The sequence below is a fragment of the Bos javanicus genome, chromosome 11 (assembly GCF_032452875.1).
Source record: "Bos javanicus breed banteng chromosome 11, ARS-OSU_banteng_1.0, whole genome shotgun sequence".
In the NCBI taxonomy this organism is placed as follows: Eukaryota; Metazoa; Chordata; class Mammalia; order Artiodactyla; family Bovidae; genus Bos; species Bos javanicus.
This window is the reverse complement of record NC_083878.1, coordinates 104,782,260-104,792,829: the sequence shown is the minus strand read 5'-3', so window position 1 is coordinate 104,792,829 and position 10,570 is coordinate 104,782,260. Positions and strand designations below refer to the sequence as shown.

Here is a 10,570-nt window from a genome sequence, read left to right as displayed (position 1 = left end):
GCCCGCGGGGAGATCACTCAGCCCCCGATACCATCGCTGCTGGACAGGCGGAGATTGGAGTGTCCCGGGTGCCTGATCGCGCCAGCAGCCGCTGCCTCAAGGACATTAGCGGCCAGCGTAATGGCCCGCATTCAGCTCCCTTGGCAGCCCCGTGACCTTGGCAGCTCGGAGCCGGTGGCTGTTTTAATGAAAAATCAAGGAGTTGGGGAATGGCTGTGGCTTGCAGCAGGGGAGAGGGGAGGGCCCTGTGCGGTGGCCCTCCGTCCATCTGTCCCCGCCGGCTGCAGGCCGCCCTGCCCCCACCGCGGGCCAACCAGCCACGCTGGCCCCCTTGTGATGGGGGCCGGGGACCCCTGAAGGGACAGAGATCCCCATGGCCAGGGACCTTGGGTCCAAGCTGTGATGAGAGCTGGGGGCATGTTTGGGGACCTCGGTGGAGCGGTGGTAGGGAGGGAGATTGAGAATAGCTGTTACGTCGGGGGGTCAGGGAGCCCCACGGGGTTGTCCTCAGCGGGCCAGGACACTCCATCCAGCCTGGGCCAAAGTGCCCACTGGCCACCCATTCCCAGCCTTGGTTTCCCCATCTTGAATAGCTCGGCCTCTCTGGCTCCTCCAGGAAGAACCATCAGCTTCCGTGAAGACCCACTGGTGTGCCCACTGTCCCCCCAGCAGCCCATGACCCCGGGCTGTCGACAACCCATTTTCAGATGAGGAAACTGGAGTGACCGCCCCCCTCAATCACCAGATCATACGACAAAGGTGAGCATAGAACCGGGGTACAGACCCTCTGCCTGGGCCGGGGCGGGAGGACCCGCTCATGCCCCAAGCTCTCCTCTAGGAGCTCAGGCTCAGCGCCAGGCCCCGCCCCCTCACCGCCATCTCTGAACCCGAGCAGGGCCCTCAAGGCCGGCAGCTGCCCCGGGCAGGAGGGGGCTCTGCCCAGCCCTGCTCTGTCTGCACCCATCTCTGGGCCCACAGAGAGTCCAGGCCAAGGGCAGAGCCCATCATCTTCCCTGGGGCCCCCCTTCCCCTCACGGCAGCCCCTCTCCCCGCCCCGGGCAGCCATACCCCTACAAGCACAGACATCTGGGCTGACTCTGGTATGGCCCAGAGGGGCGCCCAGTCCAACCTCAGGCAGGGCGGGGCCTCCAGCCACAGCCACTGGCCGGCTGGGAGCTGGCACAGACCTAGGGCAGGAGAAGGTCCCCAGCAGGTGGGCCTGCGCCCACTCTCCTGGCTGGGCTGGGCTGGGGGACCTTCCTCCCCTCTATGCCCCTTCCCAGAGCATCCCCGAAGGCAGACAGTGTCCCCAGCGCGCCTGGGAAATGAGACCCTGCAGTCACGTCGGGGGAGGGGGGAGAGACGGGGGAGGGCTTTCAGACCCCACCTCCCCACCAGACCCAGGACGGTGGCTTCTCTGGGCCGAACCCTCTCAGCCAGCACGCCCCCTCCCACCCTCCTGGGCCGACGGACCAGGCCAGCCACCTTGCCGGAAACCTTGGCTCGGCCCCTCCTGCCGCGTCTTTGTTCTGTACTCCCCCTTCCTTGGCCTCTCCTGGGATTCAGGGAAGCGGGAGCACTCAGATTCACCGGCTCCAAGTGCAACCCAGAAGGGCCACTGTCCTGACGGCTTGCTGCCTCCCTGTCACTCCAAGTGACCCCCACCCCCTGAGCGTGCATGCACCTGAGCGGCTTCCAGTTGGTCCCACTCTGAGAGCAGAGAGGAAACAAATGTCGACTAAAAACGATGCTCAACTCGAGAGTCGCGAGCCGAGTTTTATTTGGGGCAAAACGAGGGCCGCAGCCCGGGAGGCAGGGCTCCGAGAGTCTGCTCCAAAGCGGCGGTGGGGGAAGGCCAGTATGCAAGGTTTTGGTCAAGGGGGAGTTTAATGCCACGAAACACTCATTTCACAGAAGGTTAGTCATGAGGATCTGATGTCACCATGAAGGGAGTTAGTGCTTCTCTGATATGAGGAGGTGCAAGGATTGAGATCACAAAATCTGTTCCTAAAGACATCCAACTATCTAAAGACCTGTCCCACCAGATTCCCTGGAGCACAGAGCACCTCCCTCCACCCCGAACGCCCTCGGGGTCGCTGAAGGTCAACAGCTATAGCAGCCCGGAGTCTCATCTCTGCAGAGGCAGATGGCAAAGGCCTTTGTCGTTCAGTCACTGGCAATGCTCTTGGTAAGTGCCAACTTGTAGCTGACACAAAACACCCAGTGATGACGGCCGACAGGTCCGGGTCCTCCCTGGGGGCCTGGACTCCCTAAAGGTCAGAGGTCTGTGAACACCCTGACCCACACAGCAACCCCAGGATGCAGGGCTTATCATCAGCCCTGTTTTTCAAACCAGAACACAGAGGCACAAAGAGATAAAGCTCCTTAGCTCGAGGTCACACATCTCCTGGGGAGTGGGGCCACTTCCAGAATCCACACCCTTGACCATCGTCACACAGGCCACGAGGGTAGACCCCTTCCACCTTCCTTTTTCCTGTGTTTCCCCAGTCCTTGAGAACAAGGCACGCACCTCTCGGGCCATTCTGCTGATGGGAACACTGAGGCATGAAGGGCTCCCTTGGTGCCCTGCCACCTGGAGGGAGCCTTCTGGATCTATGCCACTCAGACTCCACACCCCGAATATCCCTGGGGACCCCTCACCCACATAGCCCATGTGCTCACTCCCGTAAGAAGGCTCGGACGGTCCGACCTCCTCCCCCAAGGTGATACATCCCTGGAACCGGCATCTCTGTGGTCTCCTTCTTTCTCCTGGAAAACAGCCTGCAGTAGGTACTCAAAAATGCTGACCTACTGGATAACTTCTGGAGTCACAGAGAGACTGCCCCCACAGGGGAGCCGGAGACCAGTCACCCACATGTTCCCGGGGGCCCCAGGAGAAGGGGCAAGTAGGGCTGGGGGAGGGGAGGGAGCCATCACTCACCGGGGGGTCCCCACGGCCTGGCCGAGCCCACTGCTCGCTCTCCATCCCCTCACAGCCTTCAGGAGCCCCGTGGCAGCTCGGAGGCAGAGGGCCTCCCCAGTTAGAGACCAGGAAAACGAGGCTCTGCTAGGTGAGACTGCTTGAGCAGAGTCTGCAGCCTGCAAGAGGCAAATTCTTACTTGGCTCTCTACACCACGCTGCCCCGGCCCCAGGATACCTGACAGGTGGCAGGTTGTCAACAAGCATCAGAGGGCAGAGCCCCATCTCAAACACGGCCAGCGCCTGCCCCAGAGGGCAAGTCCAAGGCCAGGTGGCAAGGTTCCCAGCCTCCCCGGCCCCCCCAGCCCCATTCAGCCAGGTCCGGAGTCCTGGGGGCTGTTAATTGTCCCCCGCACAGAGGGCACATGTGATTTATGAAGTGGGTCTTGGACACCCTCGCCTCCGTTTGGTTGAATGCAAGGTCTTGGCACCTCTGCCAGGCTTTAGGGCTTCCCCAGCGGCTCCGTGGTAAAGAATCCGCTGCAATGCTGGAGCCATAGGAGACTCGGGTTCGATCCCTGGGTCGGGAAGATCCCCTGGAGGAGGGCACAGCAACCCACCCCAGTATTCCCGCCTGGAAAATCCCCATGGACAGAGGAGCCTGGCGGGCTACAGTCCATGGGGTCGCACAGTCAGACACGACTGAGTGAGCGCACACACATCACGCTGCATGATTGGTCCAGAAGGACTTGCCCTTGACGCTTCCTGCCAGATGCCCACAGCAGCCAACAGAGTGGAGTCACCACTTTGCCACGGGGCACACCCTTGCCCGGCCAGGCAGGGCCATCTCTGGACCAGAGCTGGGGGACGCCACCGCAGCAAGCATGGGGGTGGCACTGACCCTCCGGCACCTCCTGGCCAAGCAGACTGGGGTGCGGAGCCCCTGGGCCAAGCCTCTCGGAGGAGAGCAAGGAGTGTGCCCCCCGAGCTGGGCGGAAGCAATGGGCACGAGGCTGTCTCCGCCCCTCCTGGTCTCAGAGCCCTCTCCCCAATCCAGAGCCCCATGAGCGGCAGCCCACATCCCCACCCTGGGTCACGTGCACCCCTCTGAGGACCCCCGTCCTCTCCACGTGCCTCCATGGTCACCTCTGGCGCCCTCTCTGAGGGACCACTCTCTGGCCCAGCTCCTGAGTTAGACCCCGAAGCCCAGCTTCTGCTGCAAACCCTCTAAGGCCTCCATCCACCAAGCTGGTCTTGACTCCTCCCCGCCGCCAGGCCGCTGTGGTAGCACGGACCCTTGGACCACGCCTGGTTCAGCCCCAGCAGCGTCCAGCGAGGGTGGCCTCGGCTTGCCCACGTGGCTGGGGCGGCTTGCAGCAGCAGGGACAAGGGGCCGGGGACGGATGGACATATCCCGTGAGCAGGACAACTTGGCTCAGACGCGGTGAGGGGAGACTCGAGAGGTCCCGGAGGGAGAGGCCCCCCACGGAGTGTACCCAAGGCCAGGCCCCAGGAACTGCAGACCTCACGGCAGGGGCTGCAGGGGTCTCTGCCCTGATTGTAAGGCAACGCCAAGTTTTTCCTCGCTAGATGAATAGCCACAGAGGGTTTTAGGAGAGAGTTGGTCGAGAGTATTGGAGCTGCCTCTAAAGACAAAGACAGTGGGCAGTCAGCAATACAGGCTTGTTCGCACCCTGGAGAGCGTTTCAGGGGCCTGAACGTCAGCTTGGACTTGCTCATGGGCGACGTGCTGATGAAACAGGGGATGGTGTCCGGGCTCAGGCTCCAAATCCACCGGGAACAGCCACCTCACTGCCGAAGGCCTTGGGACCGAGTGCACAGCTCTGCGGCATCTCCGGGACCGTGGGCTCCATCCGCGTCCGCGACAGGACCACCGCGGCAGCCGTCCCGGGACCCCGGGTATCACCCCGACGCCCAGGACCTCTGCGAGGCCGCGTTAGATCCAGGGCCTCGCCAGCCCCGGTCCCCAGACCGGGCTCCAGTGGCACCAGCCTCTTCTGCCGTCAGCGACAAGCGAGGGCAGGACGCGTGGCGGGCCGTCCTCTGCTCTGACCTCACGCCACTGTCCCTCCGTGTGGGGAGAGGTGGCCTCTGTGTCATGGACTCGTGGTGGCGGCAGCCGGAAGCTGGGTGTTTGCTCTGCTTGTCTGAGGGTCTTCACTCCGTGACGGGAGAAGCGAGCTGCTGTAGGACCCCAGGTGGCCGTCCACGCTTTGTTCTGGGAGCCCGGGGATCCCGGCTCTGGGATCCTGGTGTCTCACTTGCCACCACCGACACACCAGCTCCTATTGTGACGTGAGCAGAGCAGAGTTGCCACCCTCAGGAGGGAGACAGGTGGCTTCTCTGTGAATAAAGAATATTGTTTCTCACAAGTGCGGTGGGCGTTTCATAGCAGACGAGCCAGGGAGGTAGGGAAGGAGCCGTGAGAACACCCGCACAGGGCTCCCAAGGGGCATGGCAGGTGCAAAGGCCCTGGGGTGGGATGGAGAGCGAAGAGAGGCAGAGGGTGCATGGAGAACAGTGTCTGAGGGTGTCCACCAGGGCAGCAGCATCAGCCGGGCCGGACGGAGGAGAACAGCGGTGTTAAAGGAACAGATGGACAAGGGGAAGACAGCAGGCTTCGGTTTGGACAGGCTGCTAGGTAATCTCACAGTCAAGGTTGTGAGAGGCTGACGCTATCGGGGAGCGGAGTGGGTGGTTAGATCTTAGGGTGGACTGGAGCCCAGGAGCCTTCTCCACGCGGATGGCGTTTAAAGGGCTGGGGGAGCGGCGTGATGGGGCTGAGCCCGGTGCTCCCAGCGGGAAAGAGACAGAAGGACCACACAGGAAAGGCCCTGCCCAGAGGGAGGAGGACAGTGGAGCAAGGGCGAGGACCCAGAGCCTCCCTGACGAGGGGCTGGTTGACGGAAGTGAGCAGGGGGAGTTTGAAGACGTGGGGGGAAGGGGGCAGGGGTGTAGGTTGTTCAGTCTGAGCCCACAGGGAGGGCAGCTGACGGCCAGGCAAGAACAAGGTGGCTTTGGAGCTGTGAAAGGGAGTCACTCAGTCATGTCCGACTCTTTGAGAACCCATGGACTGCAGCCCGCCAGGCCTCCCTGTCCATCACCAACTTCCGGAGTTTACTCTAACTCGTGTCCATGGAGTTGGTGATACCATCCAACCATCTCATCCTCTGTCGTCCCCTTCTCCTCCCACCGTCAATCTCCCAGCTGCTGCTGCTGCTAAGTCACTTCAGTCATGTCTGACTCTGCAACCCCAGAGACGGCAGCCCACCAGGCTCCCCCGTCCCTGGGATTCTCCAGGCAAGAACACTGGAGTGGGTTGCCATTTCCTTCTCCAGTGCATGAAAGTGAAAAATGAAAGTGAAGTCGCTCAGTTGTGTCCAACTCTTCGTGACCCCATGGACTGCAGCCCACCAGGCTCCTCAGTGCATGGGATTTTCCAGGCAAGAGTACTGGAGTGGGGTGCCATTACCTTCTCTGTCAATCTTTCCCAGCATCTGGAAAAATCTTTCCCAGTCTTTTCCAATGAGTCAGCTCTTCACATCAGGTGGCCAAAGTATTGGAGTTTCAGCTTCAACATCAGTCCTTCCAACGAACTGGAATGGGTAGCCTTCCCCTTCTCCAGGGGATCTTCCCAACCCAGGGATTGAACCCAGGTCTCCCTCATTGCAGGCAGATTCTTTACCAGCTGAGCTGCCAGGGAAGCCCAAAAATAATGGAGTGGGTACCCTATCCCTTCTCCAGCAGATCTTTCTGACCCAGGAATTAAACCGGGGTCTCCTGCATTGCAGGCGGATTCTTTACCAACTGAGCTACCAGGGAAGCCCTGTCCAGGGCCCAGATCTTGAGACCAGGTGCACTTCAGTGCCTGGAGCTACCCACAGCGAGTTTCACACCGCCGCCCCTGGAGCAAGCCGATTTTCAGGTTGGATGGAGACGTGGCCCTCCCCTGCTAAAGCCGCCGTGGCTCCCCAGTGCCCTTAGATGAAGTCCAGAGCCTGCCCGCCTGCCCTGGGAGACCCACACTCTGGCCGTGACCTCCTAAAGCTCCTCCAGGAAGCTCGCCCCCTCCCACTGGGAGGAGGTAGGTCAGGCTCACGCCTCACTGGGGTCCACTCACCTCTGCCCCCTGCCAGACCTCAAGCTCCCAGAGGCCTCGACCACGTGGCCAGCCTGGCTGGAAGTGAGCGCGGAGACGCCGCCACAGGACCAGAGCACAGCACAGCCAGGAGAGACTGCTGGGGTCAGCCGGGCTGACCGTGGGCCCCTAACCCCTCCGCCTCTCTGCTCTCACTGTCCAGCTTCCCCTTGGATGCCCCCCATGACGGGGTGCTCAGCACCACACATGGCACCGTGTCCCTGCTCTGGTTATTCCCTCCTGGTGTTGGCTCTAAGCTAGAGCAGGGAACCAGGGCCAGCAGGGCCAGGGGTGGGGCGCACGCCCCCGCTGGGGGACTCCACCCCTCCCCGCCCCCCAGGCTGGGCGCACGTCTAGCTGCCTGCTCAGGGGCAGGAGGTGGACCCACCGTTGCTCGAGCTCTCAGACACGTGCAGTGACACACGCCTCTTCACGTGGACCCCTTACTGTAAACCGCTGGAAATAAAGCGTCCACTGCCCAGAGAAAGAGGCTCACAGGTGTTCCCAAATTCCCTTTCTGCGCGGCCCTCTGAAGCCCGCCCCCCATTCATACCCATCATCCGGGAGAAAAATAATGTCGTTTCTATAATGCACAGCCTCTCCACGGAGACGCTATAAATATGCAGAGATGACATCTCGGGCAGCGTGGCTGCGTGAGTGATGTCATCGTGGGGGTTGCCTAGCAACCGACAACGTTTGGGAGGCGCTAATTCTCGAGCAGAGTAAAGTCACATTTCTGCATTCAGTTAATCAGCTTCCTGGCAACTCCGCCGAGGTGATCTCATTTTATTCATGATTATTTGATGCGAAATGCACTTTTAGCTCTAAGAGAACACAAAGATTTAATTCAAAACTCTCTATTGCTTTCTGTTTCCAGGGTGTCATTAACACGGCGTCCACGCAAATAACCATGGCAACACATGGGTAATTAGTGTATACTGCACGCGGTGTTAACACGGAGCAGGGGCCAGCTCCCAATCAGTGGGGATTACCGCACGTTATTACTGGAGTAATTACCTGCAGTAACACACAAATTGAACTAAATGGTCAATTGAAGTAAAGTGAATGGCTTTTTATTCTAGTCCCTAAATAATGTGTCTGCTTGCCTGAGTAGTTCAAGGTAAATAAAACTCTCAGATTGATGGCCTCTCCCCGCCCCCCACCCCGGGTGGAGACCTGAGCTCCCTTCCAGATAGGTATTCCTGGGGGCCCCCTGCCGACCCACCAGTTCCCCGCCTCCTAAAGGGCACCCCCCGCCCAGAGAGGGGGACCCCCAGCCCCTGGCTCTGCAGGGCTCTGGCCCTTATTTTAAAAGTCCTAAGGCTTCTCGCAGCTGTGTTTCTCACCCCGCCGCCCCCGCCACCCAGGGAAGAGAGCACAGAACTTTCCAGATAGAGGATGGGGTGAAAAGGCAACGGCCTTCCTCCCAGGGATGTGCTCTTGCCCTCTGGTGGGTGGGGCAGAATCACTGCTTCCTGTCACAGGATGTGAGGGGGGGAGGGGGTCAAAGGTTGCTTCTGTCTTTATTAACAGAGCGTTTCTCAAATTCCATAAACTTTGCAGATCTTCAAACAGGAAGTCACCCTGGACCCCTGAAAGAGCCCTTCGGGGCGTGCGCCAGAGTGGAGCTGCCTCGGCCTCCCCTCCGAGGGGCAGGGAGGGCAGGCCTGCGAGCGGTCCCTGGAGAAGGAGACCGCGCAGCCAGAGACCCGGTCGAGGCTACAAGGACCCAAATCAGCGGTCCCAGCCAGTTCTCGCCCACAGAGGTAGCGCCCGAGGACGGCGAGGAGGCGGGGGAGCCCGGGCCTGGACCGTCCAGACTCCCGCCAGAGAGATGCGCTGTGGTCCTGCAGCAGGACGGGCAGGGGCCAGCCTTCCAGACAAGCGCCGCCTGCCTGCATGTTGACCCAGAGCCCGCAAGGCCCCCAGGTGCCACAAGGCCAAGCGGGGGCCAAGGGGGAGCGTGAAGGGCAGGAGTATGAAGGGCCAATCTGGCGGGGGGGAGGGCTTCTCTCAGGAGCGATGTCTGAGCTGAAACTGGGAGGGCAAGGGGCTTCATGGGGGTGGCGGACAGGGAGAGGAAGGCTGCGGTCAGAGAGGGGCCAGGAGGCCCTGAGTCTGAGCGAAGCTGAAAGAGGCCCCGATCTTATCACCGCCTCCACATGCCACCCGTGCAGAACCGCATCAGAGGACATACACGAAGAGGGAAGGAAAACATGAGCTCGGAGCCCACGGTTGCGTCTGCATCCTGGGGTGGCGGGGCCAATCACCCCACGGGGCAAGACCACCTCCTCTACTCCAACTTGCAGAAACCAAGACAGACACGGAGCCGGCTGCATCCCAGAACAAGGGCGCACCGAGCTCTCAGGAGGACCCTTCTCCCGTCCGCCGCTCCAGTGATAAAAGCCACTTGATGAACCCAACAGGCATGGTGGGACTGAAAACGCAGGAACCTCCAGAGACGAGGAACAGAAGGCTGCGGGTGCTGGGAGCCTGGACTCCTGGCGCTTGCTGTGGGGAACAGGTGCCTGAGTCCAGGTGGGGCACAGGCCCATAAAAGGAGACAGGAACAGAGCACCGCAGCCCCCACACCAAGGGTCCTTCAGAGGGGCGGCACCCCACGGAGGTGGGGACAGACAGGCTGACGCCAGGCAGCGAAGCGAGGAGCCACGCTGCCTGCTGCGTCCAGGACTGGGTCTGCTTGATCCCCAGCATCCATGGACACAACCTCAGGACCTGGCTCTGGACTAGGGGCATGGGGCTGGCAGTTCAGTTCAGCCGCTCAGTCGTGTCCGACTCTGCGACCCCATGGACTGCAGCACGCCAGGCCTCCCGGTCCGTCACCAACTCCCGGACTTTACTCAAACTCATGTCCATTGAGTCGGTGATGCCATCCAACCATCTCATCCTCTGTCATCCCCTTCTCCTCCTGCCTTCCATCTTTCCCAGCATCAGGGTCTTTTCCAATGAATCAGCTCCTCACATCAGGTAGCCAAATTACTGGAGTTTCAGCTTCAACATCAGTCCTTCCAATGAACACCCAGGACTGATCTCCTTCAGAATGGACTGGTTGGATCTCCTTGCAGTCCAAGGGACTCTCAAGAGTCTTCTCCAACACCACAGTTCAAAACCATCAATTCTTCAGCACTCAGCCTTCTTCACAGTCCAACTCTCACATCCATACATGACCACTGGAAAAACCATACCGTTGACTAGACAGACCTTTGTTCACACACTAATGTCTCTGCTTTTCATATGCTATCTAGGTTGGTCATAACTTTCCTTCCAAGGAGTAAGCATCTTTTAATGTCATGGCTGCAATCACCATCTGCAGTGATTTTGGAGCCCAGAAAAATAAAGTCAGCCACTGTTTCCACTGTTTCCCCATCTATTTGCCATGAAGTGATGGGACCAGATGCCATGATCTTAGTTTTCTGAATGTTGAGCTTTAAGCCAACTTTTTCACTCTCCTCTTTCACTTTCATCAAGAG

At 60.2% G+C, this 10,570-nt stretch overlaps 1 long non-coding RNA gene across 1 annotated transcript; it reads right to left on the bottom strand.

The window, feature by feature from the left end:
* Window positions 1-1,868: 1,868 nt before the first annotated feature.
* On the bottom strand, window positions 1,869-6,177 carry LOC133257764 (uncharacterized). The gene is made up of 2 exons (XR_009739692.1): window positions 2,942-6,177; window positions 1,869-2,769 (listed from the first exon to the last, which is right to left on the bottom strand). It is a non-coding gene; the product is annotated as an uncharacterized LOC133257764 (long non-coding RNA).
* Between the last annotated feature and the right edge of the window lie 4,393 nt (window positions 6,178-10,570).